Consider the following 12,549-nt stretch of genomic DNA (forward strand, 5'->3'; position numbering starts at 1 on the left):
CCAGGTGGTTGATGTCACGCCATAGGGCCCCGGGGGGCGGAGGGGGCGGGGGAGGGAGGGAGGCAAAGGAGACCTCAATCCAGCCCGAGGTCAAAGAAGTCTCCCGGAGGCAAGCAAGTCCTGAAGGAAGGATGGGTTGGATCTGGACAGGACAGGACTGGAGAGGCACGCTCTAGAAGGGAGGTGAGGAGGAGAGCTCGGACCCACACCCCAGCAAGGTGGGCCCCTCCACAGCCCGGGACAGGTGCCAGAACCCTCCCGTCACACCACCGCCCGCAGCGAGGCCAGGCTGTTGACTCCACATCACCCTGGCTGGGCAGAGAGGTGGCCCCAGCAGAAGCGACCACCTGCCATGAGCCATCCGTATCCTCGTACCCAACCCCAGGAGACTCCAAGGAGTTGAGAGCCCACGTCTGGAGCATCAGGGACAGGAACTAGGCTGCTGTCATCCAGGCTCCAGTCTGGCTCTGGGCCGGGGGGGGGACAGTGCTCCAGGCCCCGGGACCTAGGACTATTTGAGACAGGAGGCAGGAGCCATGTGGCCTCGGCTCCTTCCCGAAGCCCGTCCCCAAGCGAGCTGGCCCAGGCAGCACTGTGTCCCCGTGTCCCCGGGTGGGCGGCTCGCGCCGGTCCCCGCGCATTCACAGCCTTGGCAGCTGGGAGGTCGCCGTGCCCCTCATCCCCAAGCTGTGGCAAGAGGCGGATACCTGAGTCCCCGCTGGCCCGCGGCTTAATCCCCCAGCTTTCCTGAGAACGGCTCGGCTGTTCTTGGCCAAGGGCCTCCGCTAAGCCTGGCACGGCCGCGGCTTGGCCCTCACCAGCGAGCAAGGGCTTGGCCGGGGCCCAGCTGGGGTGGCGGACATGACAGAAGGCACAGAACATGGGGCCCAGGAGGGCAGTGAGACCGAGCAGCAGGGTGGGGCTCGCCTCCCGGGGCCCCTCTCGTCCAGCGGAGGCCGCAACGGCCTTCTCCCAGCTTAGCTGGTCCAGAAACAGGCAGAATTTATGCCCCTTTATGCCTCTGAAACAAATTAAGTCTTTCGCGGAGGGAAAACAACCCCAAGATTGAGAGCAAAATCCTGGTCCTCCCGCCCGCCCTCCCTCCCGCGACAGGGCTTGACTGAGCCTCTACTATGTCCCCGGCCCAGTGCCGAGCTCTGGGCAGGGGGCACGGAGACGAATTTTCTGCAGAGCCCCTGGGGCCGGGCCACACCCCTCTCACTGCCCCAGTTTCCTGCACCAGGGATCCCAGTAGGGCTGCAAGGAGGCTGCAGCTACTGTCTGCCGAGCGGCTACCCCACAGCCGACGTGTGCAACGTGCTCCTTGACTCCTCACCACAGGGGAAACTGAGGCTCGGGGAGGGTGACTCACCCAGAGTCAAACAGCTCAAAATGGGACGGTGGGGACTTGAACCTGAGATACGTGAGCCCAGAACCTTGGCTCTTAACTGCCATGTGAGTGGGAGAGAGAAAGAGAGAGAGACACTGTCTGTGTTCACGTCCCCGTGTGTGCGTGTGTGTGCACGCGCGTGTGTGCGTGCCGTTAAGTGTGTATCACGTCTGGAGAAGGGTGGAGGATCTCGAGGCCAGCTCAGAGCGGGAAAGGGTGGTGCAGCAGGTCGAGACGGGTGGGTTTGTCACAGAAGGTGCCGGAGCAGTCCCCAAGGACTATTTTAGACACCCCAGAGTTCCCCAGTGCTTTTCATCAGCACTTAGGGTTTTCACACCTTTGTGTTTACCCACCTTGTTTGTGGATGCCTTTCCTGAAAGTCGCCTGGAGAGAACTATTTCAAAGGGGGAACCACAGTCAACCACCAAGTTCCATTCTTTTTAAAATGACTGGGGCTGGAGGGTGGAGGAAGTGGGCAGGTGACCATCACGTGAAACCCCGGATGCATTCATTCTATATCTCGAATATTGGCATCAAGAAAATCACGGGAGGGGCGCCTGGGTGGCTCAGTGGGTTAAGCATCTGACTCTTGATTTCAGCTCAGGTCACGATCTCACGGTTTGTGGGATCGAGCCCGTCATCAAGCTCTGTGCTGACAGGGCAGAGCCTGCTTGGGATTCTCTTTCTCTCCTTCTCTCTCTGCCCCTCCTCCACATGCTCTCTCTCTCTCTCTCTCAAAATAAATAAATTAACTTTTAAAAGGGCGGGAGGGAGCACTGGGTGGCTCAGTTGGTTAAGCATCTGACCTCTACTTTGGATTAGTCCTAATGGGGAATGGGGACTCAGACTAGATCAGAGGCATGAAAAGCACAACCCCTGCCGCTTGCTCCCAGGCAGACATTACCAAGCAACTGCATGGTTCTCACCCGCTAAACCGGGATATCCGCAGAATCCTTCTTAACCCCATTTCAGGCCACCGTTGCCAGGCAAACATGGTTGGTGATGGAAGCTATTTGCCATCCTGAGAGGGGATGAGCTCCCCTGGCCTTGAATCTATGAACGAGTGGAGAGAAGTGACCAGGAAGGTCCAGGTTGTCGGGTGGGTTTAGGAAAGAGGAAGAAAAGATCAGGTGAGGAGGCTTCCTGGAGATTCAGTCTGGGGACCCTCAGACCGAGCTGTGTGAACCGGTGAGCCTGTCCTGCACCAGATGGGAAAAAACAGTGCGGATGGAGAGGGGATGGGGGACCCCACTCGCTGCCTGAATCCTGACGGAACAAACACTCATTCCAAAAACCACAGGCAGCTCAGAGCTTTTATTAATTCCAGGGCCTGGAGGAAGAACGGGGGCCAGGGAAAGCGGCAGTAGGCCAGTGACCCAGGAGGAAGGGAGTTTTCCCAGACACCGGGGCCACCAAGCTCGGGGAGGGGATGTGGGGGAAGGCTGAGGCCTGGCTCTCTGAGATTTAAAATTCTCTGGGTCAACGTTAAAAGCTAAAGGTAGGGGCACCTGGGTGGCTCAGTCGGTTAAGCGTCCAACTTCGGCTCAGGTCTTGATCTTGTGGTTCATGGGTTCGAGCCCCACATTGGGCTCTGTGCTGACATCTTGGAGCCTGGAGTCTGCTTCAGCTTCTGTCTCTCGCTCTCACTCTCTCTCGCTGCCCCTCCCTTGCTCACACTCTGTCTCTCTCTCTCTCAAAAATAAATAAACATTAAAAAAAATAACAATAAAAATAAAAGCTAAAGGTAAAACTGTAAAGCTTCTAAAAGAAAACCTAGGAGAATAACTACATGACATTTGGGTAAGCAAAGATTTCCCAACAGGACAGAAAAAGCATCAACTACTAGAGAAAAGATTGATAAAATTGACTTTGTTAAAATCAAGAACTTCTACTCACCAAAAGGCAACATTAAAAGAAAGGCAAGCCACAGAGTAGGAGAAGATCCTTCAAATACATATAACCAATCACAGAATTATATCAGCATATAAAAAGAACGCCTACAACTCAATAGCAAAACAGTAAATGACCCAATTTTCAAAAATGGAGAGGTACCTGGGTGGCTCAGTCGGTTAAGCGTCCGACTTCGGCTCAGGTCAAGATCTCACAGTCTGTGAGTTCGAGCCCTGCATCGGGCTCTGTGCTAACAGCTTGGAGCCTGGAGCCTGCTTCCGATTCTGTCTCCTTCTCTCTCTGCCCCTCCCCCACTTGTGCTCTGTCTCTCTCTATCAAAAATAAGTAAATGTAAAAAAAAAATTTTTTTTTAAGTGGACAGGACTTGAACAGACACTTCACAAACAAGGATGTTCAAAAGCCCAAAGGCATGTGGGAAAGTGTTCACCATCATTACTCATCAGGGAAACAAAAGTTAAAATCACAATGAGATACCCCTATACACCCACCAGAATGGCTAAAATTTAAAAAGTTGACAATTCTAAGTGTTGGCAGGATGAGGAACAACTGGCACTCAGACATTGCTGATGGGAATATTAAATGGGCCAACCACTGCACCCCCCCCCCTTTTTTTTAGATTTTATTTTTAAGTAACCTCTGCACCTAAGGTGAGACTCGAACTCATGACCCCAAGACCAAGAGTTGCACTCTCCACCAACTGAGCCGGCCAGGCGCCCCCCGTACAACCACTTTGTAGCTGTCTGGAAGTTCCTCAAAAATTATACATACGATTACCATAAACTTCAGCAATTGCGCTCCTAGCCCTGTACCCACGAGAAATGAGGACATGTCTCCGCAAAGTGTCAAGAATGTTCCCGGCGACATTATTTGTGACAGCAAAACCGTGGGAACAGCCCAAATGTACATTGCCATCAGCATGGGTAAATAAACTGTGGTAAATTGATAAAATGAAATGCCACGAGCGACGAAAACGAATGTGCTATTGTTATACACACAACGACACAGACAAATCCCACAGACGCAGTAACAGCGCGGGAAATCAGACACCGAACACAGACTGTGACGTTCCTTTTATATGAAGTCTGCGTGAGTCTCCTGGGGCTGCCGTAACGAACGCGGTGTGTTGGAACAACGAAAATGTGTTCTCTTACAGCTCTGGAGCCAGGAGTCCAAAATCAAGGTGTTAGAAGGCGCTGGGGAAGAACTTCCTTGCCTGTCCCCGGCTTCTGGTCATTGATAGCCACTGTCAGCCTTCCTCAGCTTCCAGGTGCTCCGTTCTCATCTCTGCCTCTGTCTTCACGTGCCTGTCTTCCTCCCTGTGTGTCTGTGTGTCCCTGTGTCTTCCCCTGGCCGTCTTCCCCCTGTGTCTCTATGTCCTTATGTCTTCAGATGGCCTTCTTATGAAAACACCAGTCACTGTATTTAGGGCCTACACTAATCCAGTATGACCTCATCTTAATTTGATTATATCTGCAAAGACCATATTTCCAAATAAGGTCACATTCACAGGCACCAGGGATTAGGACTTGAATGTATCTTTTGGGGGGACACAACTCACCCCACTACAAAGTCCAAGAACAGGCACCACTGATCTATGGTGACAGACACTAGCTCGAGCGGTGATCTCCGGCGGGTACTGCTTGGAAGAGACATAGAGGAGTCTGCTGGGCTGGAAATGGTCTGTACGTTGATGTGGGGGGTGGTGATAGGGTATATACACATGCAAAACTCCTCGAGCTGCCCATCTAAGCTTTGTGCACTTTGCGTGTGCTATTCCCACTTTAAAATGCCCTTGTGGGGGGAGCCTGGGTGGCTCAGCCGTTTAAGCGCCGGACTCTTGCTTTCAGCTCAGGTCATGATCTCACGGTTCGCGAGTTTGAGCCCCGCTTTGGACTCTGCACTGACAGCGTGGAGCCTGCCTGGGATTCTTTGTCTCCTTCTGTCTCTCTGCCCCTTCCTTACTCATGCTGTCTCTCTCTGTGTGTCAAATATAAATAAATAAACATTAAAAAAAAATAGGAGGAAGGAGAGAGAAAGAAAGAAAGAAAGAAAGAAGAGAGGTAAAGAAAGAAAGAGAAAGGAAGAAAGAAAGAAAGAAAGAAAGAAGAGAGGTAAAGAAAGAAAGAGGAAGAAAGAAAGAAAGAAAGAAAGAAGAGAGGTAAAGAAAGAAAGAGAAAGAAAGAAAGAAAGAAAGGAGGTAAAGAAAGAAAGAAAGAAAGAAAGAAGAGAGGTAAAGAAAGAAAGAGAAAGGAAGAAAGAAAAAAAGAAAGAAAGAAAGAAAGAAAGAAGAGAGGTAAAGAAAGAAAGAGAAAGGAAGAAAGAAAAAAAGAAAGAAAGAAAGAAAGAAAGAAGAGAGGTAAAGAAAGAAAGAGAAAGGAAGAAAGAAAAAAAGAAAGAAAGAAAGAAAGAAAGAAAGAAGAGAGGTAAAGAAAGAAAGAGAAAGGAAGAAAGAAAGAAAGAAAGAAAGAAGAGAGGTAAAGAAAGAAAGAGGAAGAAAGAAAGAAAGAAAGAAAGAAAGAAAGATAGAAAGAAGGAAGGAAATGCTCTTGTGGAATTGAGGTAACACCCACGTAAGACTGACACATGCAGGCCCACTCACTCTCATGGACACCTCCCCCAGGCCTTGGTGTCGTCCTGTACAATCAGCAGGGGTCGGCAAGAGGGCTGACCAGGCCGCCCTGGTGATTTCAAGTGGACCATGAGGCAGAGACGGGATGTATCTGCCCCAAACCTGAAAGCCACCACCCATGCCCAGGGCCACAGAGACCACCCCACGGGGCACACTTCCTCCCCTGGGGCCTGGAAGGAAAGTTCAGGCAGCCGAGTCTGCATAGCATAAACTACTTAAATGCAAACCCGGGGACTTGAAATGCTCAGGCCCTGCAGAAGTGAACCCCCGCCCCCAGAGGCAGAGAAAGACACAGGAACACAGAGACTGGAAGGAGAGATATGCAGGCAGAGAGACACAGATCAAGAGATAGAGAGAAAGGGACAGACAGCGGGAGACATCCACCCATTTACTTACCCCCTTCTGGGTCTGAGTTCTGGCTCAGGTCAAGATGGGTGCTGGGGACGCAGAGGGGTCAAGACTAGAGCCATCTCCCAAGGAGCTCCTGGCGGTGAAATAAATTCCTGACATCCAGAGGGAGTGGGGCCAGACTTTAAGTCAGGTCTGCCCCTCTTCCCGAGAGAGCCGGTGTTTCATCCCCCCTCTCTCCACACCTCCTTCGAGAATCCAGACTCTGGAGACGGATCCCAAAAGCAGAGTAAGTGATAGGCCAGCCTGGGGAGGGCATGGGCCAGGCAGGGAGGACCCCCAGGGCAAAGGGCCGGCTCCAGGAGATGTGCATCAGCCCCCCTCCCAACACCCTGCTCTTCCCCTCCGATCTCTCCCAGGCCTTGCTCTGTCTGAGGACAGGGGCTGGGGAGAGACGCTGGACTTGAATGAAGGCTCAGATCCATCTGCCATGACTGGTTGTGGGGCCTTGGGCAAGTCGCTTAACCTCTCTGGGCCTCGGTTTGTTCTTTTGATAATGGCAGGAGAATGTTTCAAAATACAGGTCGGGTATGGTGAGGCCAACAGATCAGGAGAGGATCGCCATTGAAAAGATGATCCAAGGGGCGCCTGGGGGGGCTCAGTCGGTTAAGCATCTGACTCTTGATTTCGACTCAGGTCATGATCTCACCTGGTTCATGAGATCGAGCCCCACATGGGGCTCCGTGCCGGTAGCTCAGAGCCTGCTTAGGATTCTCTCGCCCTCTCTCTCTGCCCCTCCCTGCTCAAAAATAAATAAACACTTAAAAAAGAAAAGGAAAGGTAGTTTGTTACTCGCAGATCCCAAGAGAGAGGGGCTAGCTAGGCAGAGCCACACGGGGAAGCCCCAGGGCTGGTCAGAAGGCCATGGGGGAAGGAATGCGGACAGGACCCTTTGCTGTGGTTGCCGTGGGAAGGAGCGGGTGAGTCAGGATAAGCGGACTCAGAGTTGGCTACCCTGAATAAGTTAGGTGGGCTTTTGGGTGTAGAGATGGCCCCCAGTTGTCTGATGCCTGGCCATGGCGTGATTAGGGCCAGTGGGTACTGGCCTGGAGCGTGAGAGCCCCATAAAGTTGGGGGTTGAGGTGTAGGCTCTGGATGGGTTGGTTCATCCATGAAAAGCATGGCCCCAGACAGGCTGTTTGCTGCCGCCAGGAATTAGCTCGCCCTCGGAGGGGTGGCCCCTCCAGGGTCAACGCAGCCCCAAGACATCAAGGCACCAAAACCGCAGAATAAAAAGATATGATTAATACAAGGGAATAACAGCGCCCCCACCTTTGTTAGGACATTAAACCAGCTAGTGTCACGGAAGTTCCCAGAATGGCGCTGACAGGTGGCAGAATCGGCAGAGGCTAGCCTCCAAAGCCACATCTCACCTCCTCGGGGAAGCCTTCCTCAACTGGCCCCCCACCTGGCACCCCTTCTGCCGGATCCCCCCTCCCAGGCCTCCCCTCAACACCCTCAGATGCCCTTTTTCTACATCAGCGAGCTCTCGCACGCATGGTTCTGGGGGCCAGCGGTCTCATTCGTCCGGGCCGTTGGGAGAAGAGGGGGCAGTTCAGCTGGAATCGGAGAGTATTTTTAAAGAAATGAATGAAAACAATGATATCCCCCCGCGTGGATACTCGGACCGTCTGGTGCCACCGTGTGACTGGGAAAGACCCCTCAGAGAGGTCAGAGTGGGTGCGGGGTATTCTGTCCTTCTAGGCAAGAATCAGAACCAAAGGGTCTGCTCTCGGGAGAAGGTGCCACGGACGTGTGGATGGTCAGGGAAGGAATCAGAGCGTCCGGAGGGCTTAGTTCCAGAATGTTCCTTCGCTGCACTTGGGGCCTGGCAGGAAGGAGGAGACTAGGGTCTTCACAGAGGCTAATTAAGTCAAAATGAGGTCATTGAAGGAGAATGGGTGCCCTTGTAAGAAGTGGAGATTAGGCCACAGACATACACAGAGGGATGACCACACAGGACACGGCAAGAAGGCGGCCATCTTATCTGCTAGCCAAGGAGAGAGGCCTCGGGAGAAACCAACCCTTCATCTCGAGTGTCAGCCTCCAGAACAGCGAGACAATAAGTTCCTACTGTCTGAGCCCCCCTCCCCCCAGTCTGTAGTCCTTTGGCTATGGCTGACTAGTACACCCTCTGGTGGCTCCTCCTTCTTTCCAGAAGCAGCAGCTGTGGGTGGAAGATACAGGTGACCTTCACACAGAGGGGTCTGATGGTCAAGGTTAGGCCCGTGGTTCTCATGTTTGAAGGTGCTCACACATCATCTGGTGGGCTCATTATAGCACGGATCGCTGGTCCCCCCACCATGTGTCCGAGTCCGAAGATTGGGGCGGGGCCTGGGAATCTGCGTTGCTAACAAGTTTCGTCCCCTGTGGTGCTGATGCCACTGCTGGTCCGGGGACCGCACTTTGAGAACCAACGATTTTCGTGCTCGTTAAACCCTGAGAACCGCGGGCCAGACAGCCGGAGTCCCCTGTGGGAGAGTCACTTGCAGAGATGGGCCATCTGGCCCCAATGTTTTGCAAGCTCTGCTGTGCATCAGAAGGTCTTGGGAAAACCCCAACACTTGGGCCCTAGACCAGAGATTGTGATCCGGGGTGCGGCCTGGGCAGTGAGACTTAGAAACCCCCACGGGTTCTGACGTACAGCTAGAGGACGGCACCTTCTCCGCTCTGCACAGCCATTGTTCAGAGGGGGGTCCGAGCCTGAGCGGGGAGGTGTTACCCAGGGTCACACAGCAACTGGGGCGGGTCAGGGAATGGATGGGCAGGGACCCTGCCTTCCCACCAGAGTGGCCTTTTCCAGGATTTCCACGCCCCCAAAGCCCTCCTTCAAATGAAATGTTACTCAGAGCCCCAGTATATAAACCACACAAAACCGTGTCTGCCTTGGTATTTGTTGCGTGGGGCCAGGAGTCATGCCCACCCGGCGACCCCACCTCTGTCTTCGGGAGCGAAGTCCTAACTCATGATGTCCTCCCCGGGGCGGCACGGGGAGGCGACCCTCAGGAGTCTGGAGGGCTTTGGGGCCAGGAGCACGCATAGTCCACACCGCAAGAACAATGTGACCCAAGCTTGGGGGCCAAGACCCCAGTTCTTATCAGCTTGGCAAGACCCTGATGTGTAGCCAAGCCATGGGGGTCAACGAGGTGTGTCAAAGGGGGGAGGTTTTCCTGCCCCCACCTGTTCACTGATACATTTACTGTGAGAGTCTCCCCGCATGTACACGGACAACTCGTAAATAGGGATTGCAACAGCATCTTGCAGACTTTCTGACCGTGACATGCGGGACAAGAATCCAGGGCTCGCACGCAAACACATGTAACTCAGACAAAAGATTGAAGACAGCAAGGCTGATCCGGTCACAAGTATTACCCTTCGTCCATTCCATTCCACCCTGTTCTCTGCATCTTAAAATGTTGTTCCTGGGGGCTTCTGGGTGGCTCAGTCAGTTAAGCGTCCGACTCCGGCTCAGGTCATGATCTCGCGGCTTGTGGGTTCGAGCCCCGCGTCGGGCTCTGTGCTGACAGCTCGGAGCCTGGAGCCTGCTTCCGATTCTCTGTGTCCTTCTTGGCCCTCCCCAGCTCATGTTCTCTCTCTCTCTCTCTCTCTCTCGTTCTCTCAAAAATAAACATGAAAAAAAATTCTTTATTTTTTTATTACTTTTTTTTAATGTTTATTTATTTTTGACACAGACAGACAGATGGTGAGCAGGGGAGGGCAGAGAGAGAGAGGGAGACACAGAATCTGAAACAGGCTCCAGGCTCCGAGCTGTCAGCACAGAGCCTGATGCGGGGCTCGAACTCGCAAACGGTGAGATCAGACCCGAGCTGAAGTCGGACGCTTAACCGACTGAGCCACCCAGGTGCCCCGAAAAACAATTTTTTTAATAAGTAAATAAAATAAAATGCCGTTTCTGAGCCGCTAAATCAATTTCACACCCATCGATGGGTCACAGCCTACAATTTGAAAAGTGCTGGTAGAGCGTGAAGGCTGAGCAGGAAGGGCCAGCATCCTCCCAAGGTCAGTTACTGGCGGGTTTTACCCAGGGCGGGACAGCTGGGATTGTGTTTCCGGAAGCTCCCCGGCAGGCAGACAGGCAGGCAGCCCGTGGGTGGGCTGAAGGGCAAAGGCCAGGGCCTTCAGTCTTCCTGCCTTTGCATACACTACCCGGAACACATCTCCCTGGGAGAGAAAGGAACAGGTTCAACTCTGGTATCATCTCCTCCAGGAAGCCTTCCTGATTACATCTCCTTTCCCAAGACTGCAGGTGCTGGTGTCCCGTCTGTCCCCACCCCTCCCAAGACCAAGGCCCAGCCAAAGCAGGCAGCTCAGGAATGTGGAGACCAGAAGGAACGAGGGAGGAGATAACCCGGGCCCAGCGGGAGCCCCTGGCCCAGCCTCGCTTGCCTCCCACCCTGCATCCTGGCAGCTGCCCTGTCCGCCCCGTGGGACCCGCCTGGCGCCACAGGGATCAGGCCAGCTGAGGGTTCCGGGCATGGGTGGAGGGGTCTGCCCAAGGCAGGGAGTGGCCAAACGTGGTGTAGGGATGGAGACCGGCAGAACCCAGGAGGAAGAGAGCTCCCCACCCAACAGTGTTCCCGGCTCAGGCTCTTGGAAGGGCTCCTGGGCACGATGGGCTGGAGGAGGTGAGCCGATAAGGGCGCGCAGGAGGGAGAATCGCCCTGAGCCAGGCAAAGGGAGCACGGGCCGGGCAGGGAAGGCATAGACAGCTCTGCCCACCAGCTCCCAGAGCCAGCACGGGAAGAACTGGGGTGTCCTGCCCAGGGAGGAGAGGGCCCTGCTCTCCAGATGTTGAGTGTACCCCAAAGCTACGGCCATCACCCTGTCAGAGAGGGGGGTAGCTGCCAGGGTAAAATACTCCAGAGGCCTCAGTTCCAGGCCATAATGCCTTTGGGTGACCTTGTGCACCTCCGAAAGACTCCGTTTCCTCACCTGGGTAGCGGGTTGGTTTATGGAGCCGGGAATACCTGTGTGTGTCCATCGTGTGTCCCGTCCCTCCTGCAGCTCACCGGGCTGCAAGCCAAAGCGGCCAGAAGCCTTCTTCTCTGGGAGTGAGTATACTAGAGGGGCAGGAGGCCTGGAGCCCGGGGATGGGAGAGACCCCTGGGGGTCCAGGAGCAGGTTACTACTGCCAAGCATCCCAAGAGATGGCCCAGGCCCTGTGTTCCCCAGTCCGATCACAGTCCCCGGGGTACGCAAAGGCACCGAGGCTCCGGTAAGATCAGCGAGGCCAGGGGCCATTCACCAGACACCTGGATTTGGGTTGGGGACGGAGGGTGGGGACAGAGAGACCCAGTTACTGGGAAGGAATTTACTGCTGTCTGGCCATGTGACAGGGGCTCCGAGTTAAAATTAAAAAGATCTGAAGGAGATACAAAGAGTGCTCTTCCTGGCTGTCCGAGCTCGCAGACAGGGCTCCTAACCCCTGTGTTTATACTTGGGATAATAATATCCCCAATCGCAAATGGAGATGTGCTTTGTAAACTGTCAAGTGTCAAACAAACGAAAGGCGTGTTCTGGACTCATCCGTCCTAGGTCCCTGGGGGGGGGGGGGGGGGGGGGGGGGGGGGGGGTGCAGAGTCTGCCCGGCCAGCAATGTTCCCCCACAGACAGCAGCAGACGGCTCAGGAGGCGATGTGGGAACAGCACGGGGCAGAACAGCACGGCCTGTCCGGGACACCCACCCCCCAGCGCGCATCGGCCAAGGACCCAGACTGACAAATGACTCAGACACACAAACACCCAGGCCTGGGCAGAGGCGAGGCGTCGCACAGAGGCTGCTGGATCGGAGATGAGGGGCTCAGGAGCCGGGGCGTGGGGGCGGTAGGACGGGTGGAGGTGGCACTCGTGGGGAGGGGGCCTCTCCCTGGGCCTCCCTCCCCTCCCTCCAACCTCAGCCATCGGCCCTGGTTGCCTCAGTGGTGTCATGGAGCCCATCGTGCGTCTGAGCACTTGCTGTATACATGATGCTTACAGACATGAGTTTTCAACCTCAAAGGCTTACAAAGAAGACCCCTGTGTCCATAAGAGGAAACTGGGGTTTCTGGGGGTTAATTCATTAGCATCGATGTCACCACTATTGGGTATTACTCGGTGATCTGTCCAAGCTCACGTGCTTATCAGTGACGACCACCGGGTCCCTCTGCACCTGCAGCCTGCAGCCTGAGAGAAGCAGAAACACCCTGTGCTG

The sequence above is a fragment of the Panthera leo genome, chromosome E3 (assembly GCF_018350215.1).
Source record: "Panthera leo isolate Ple1 chromosome E3, P.leo_Ple1_pat1.1, whole genome shotgun sequence".
Lineage (NCBI taxonomy): Eukaryota > Metazoa > Chordata > Mammalia > Carnivora > Felidae > Panthera > Panthera leo.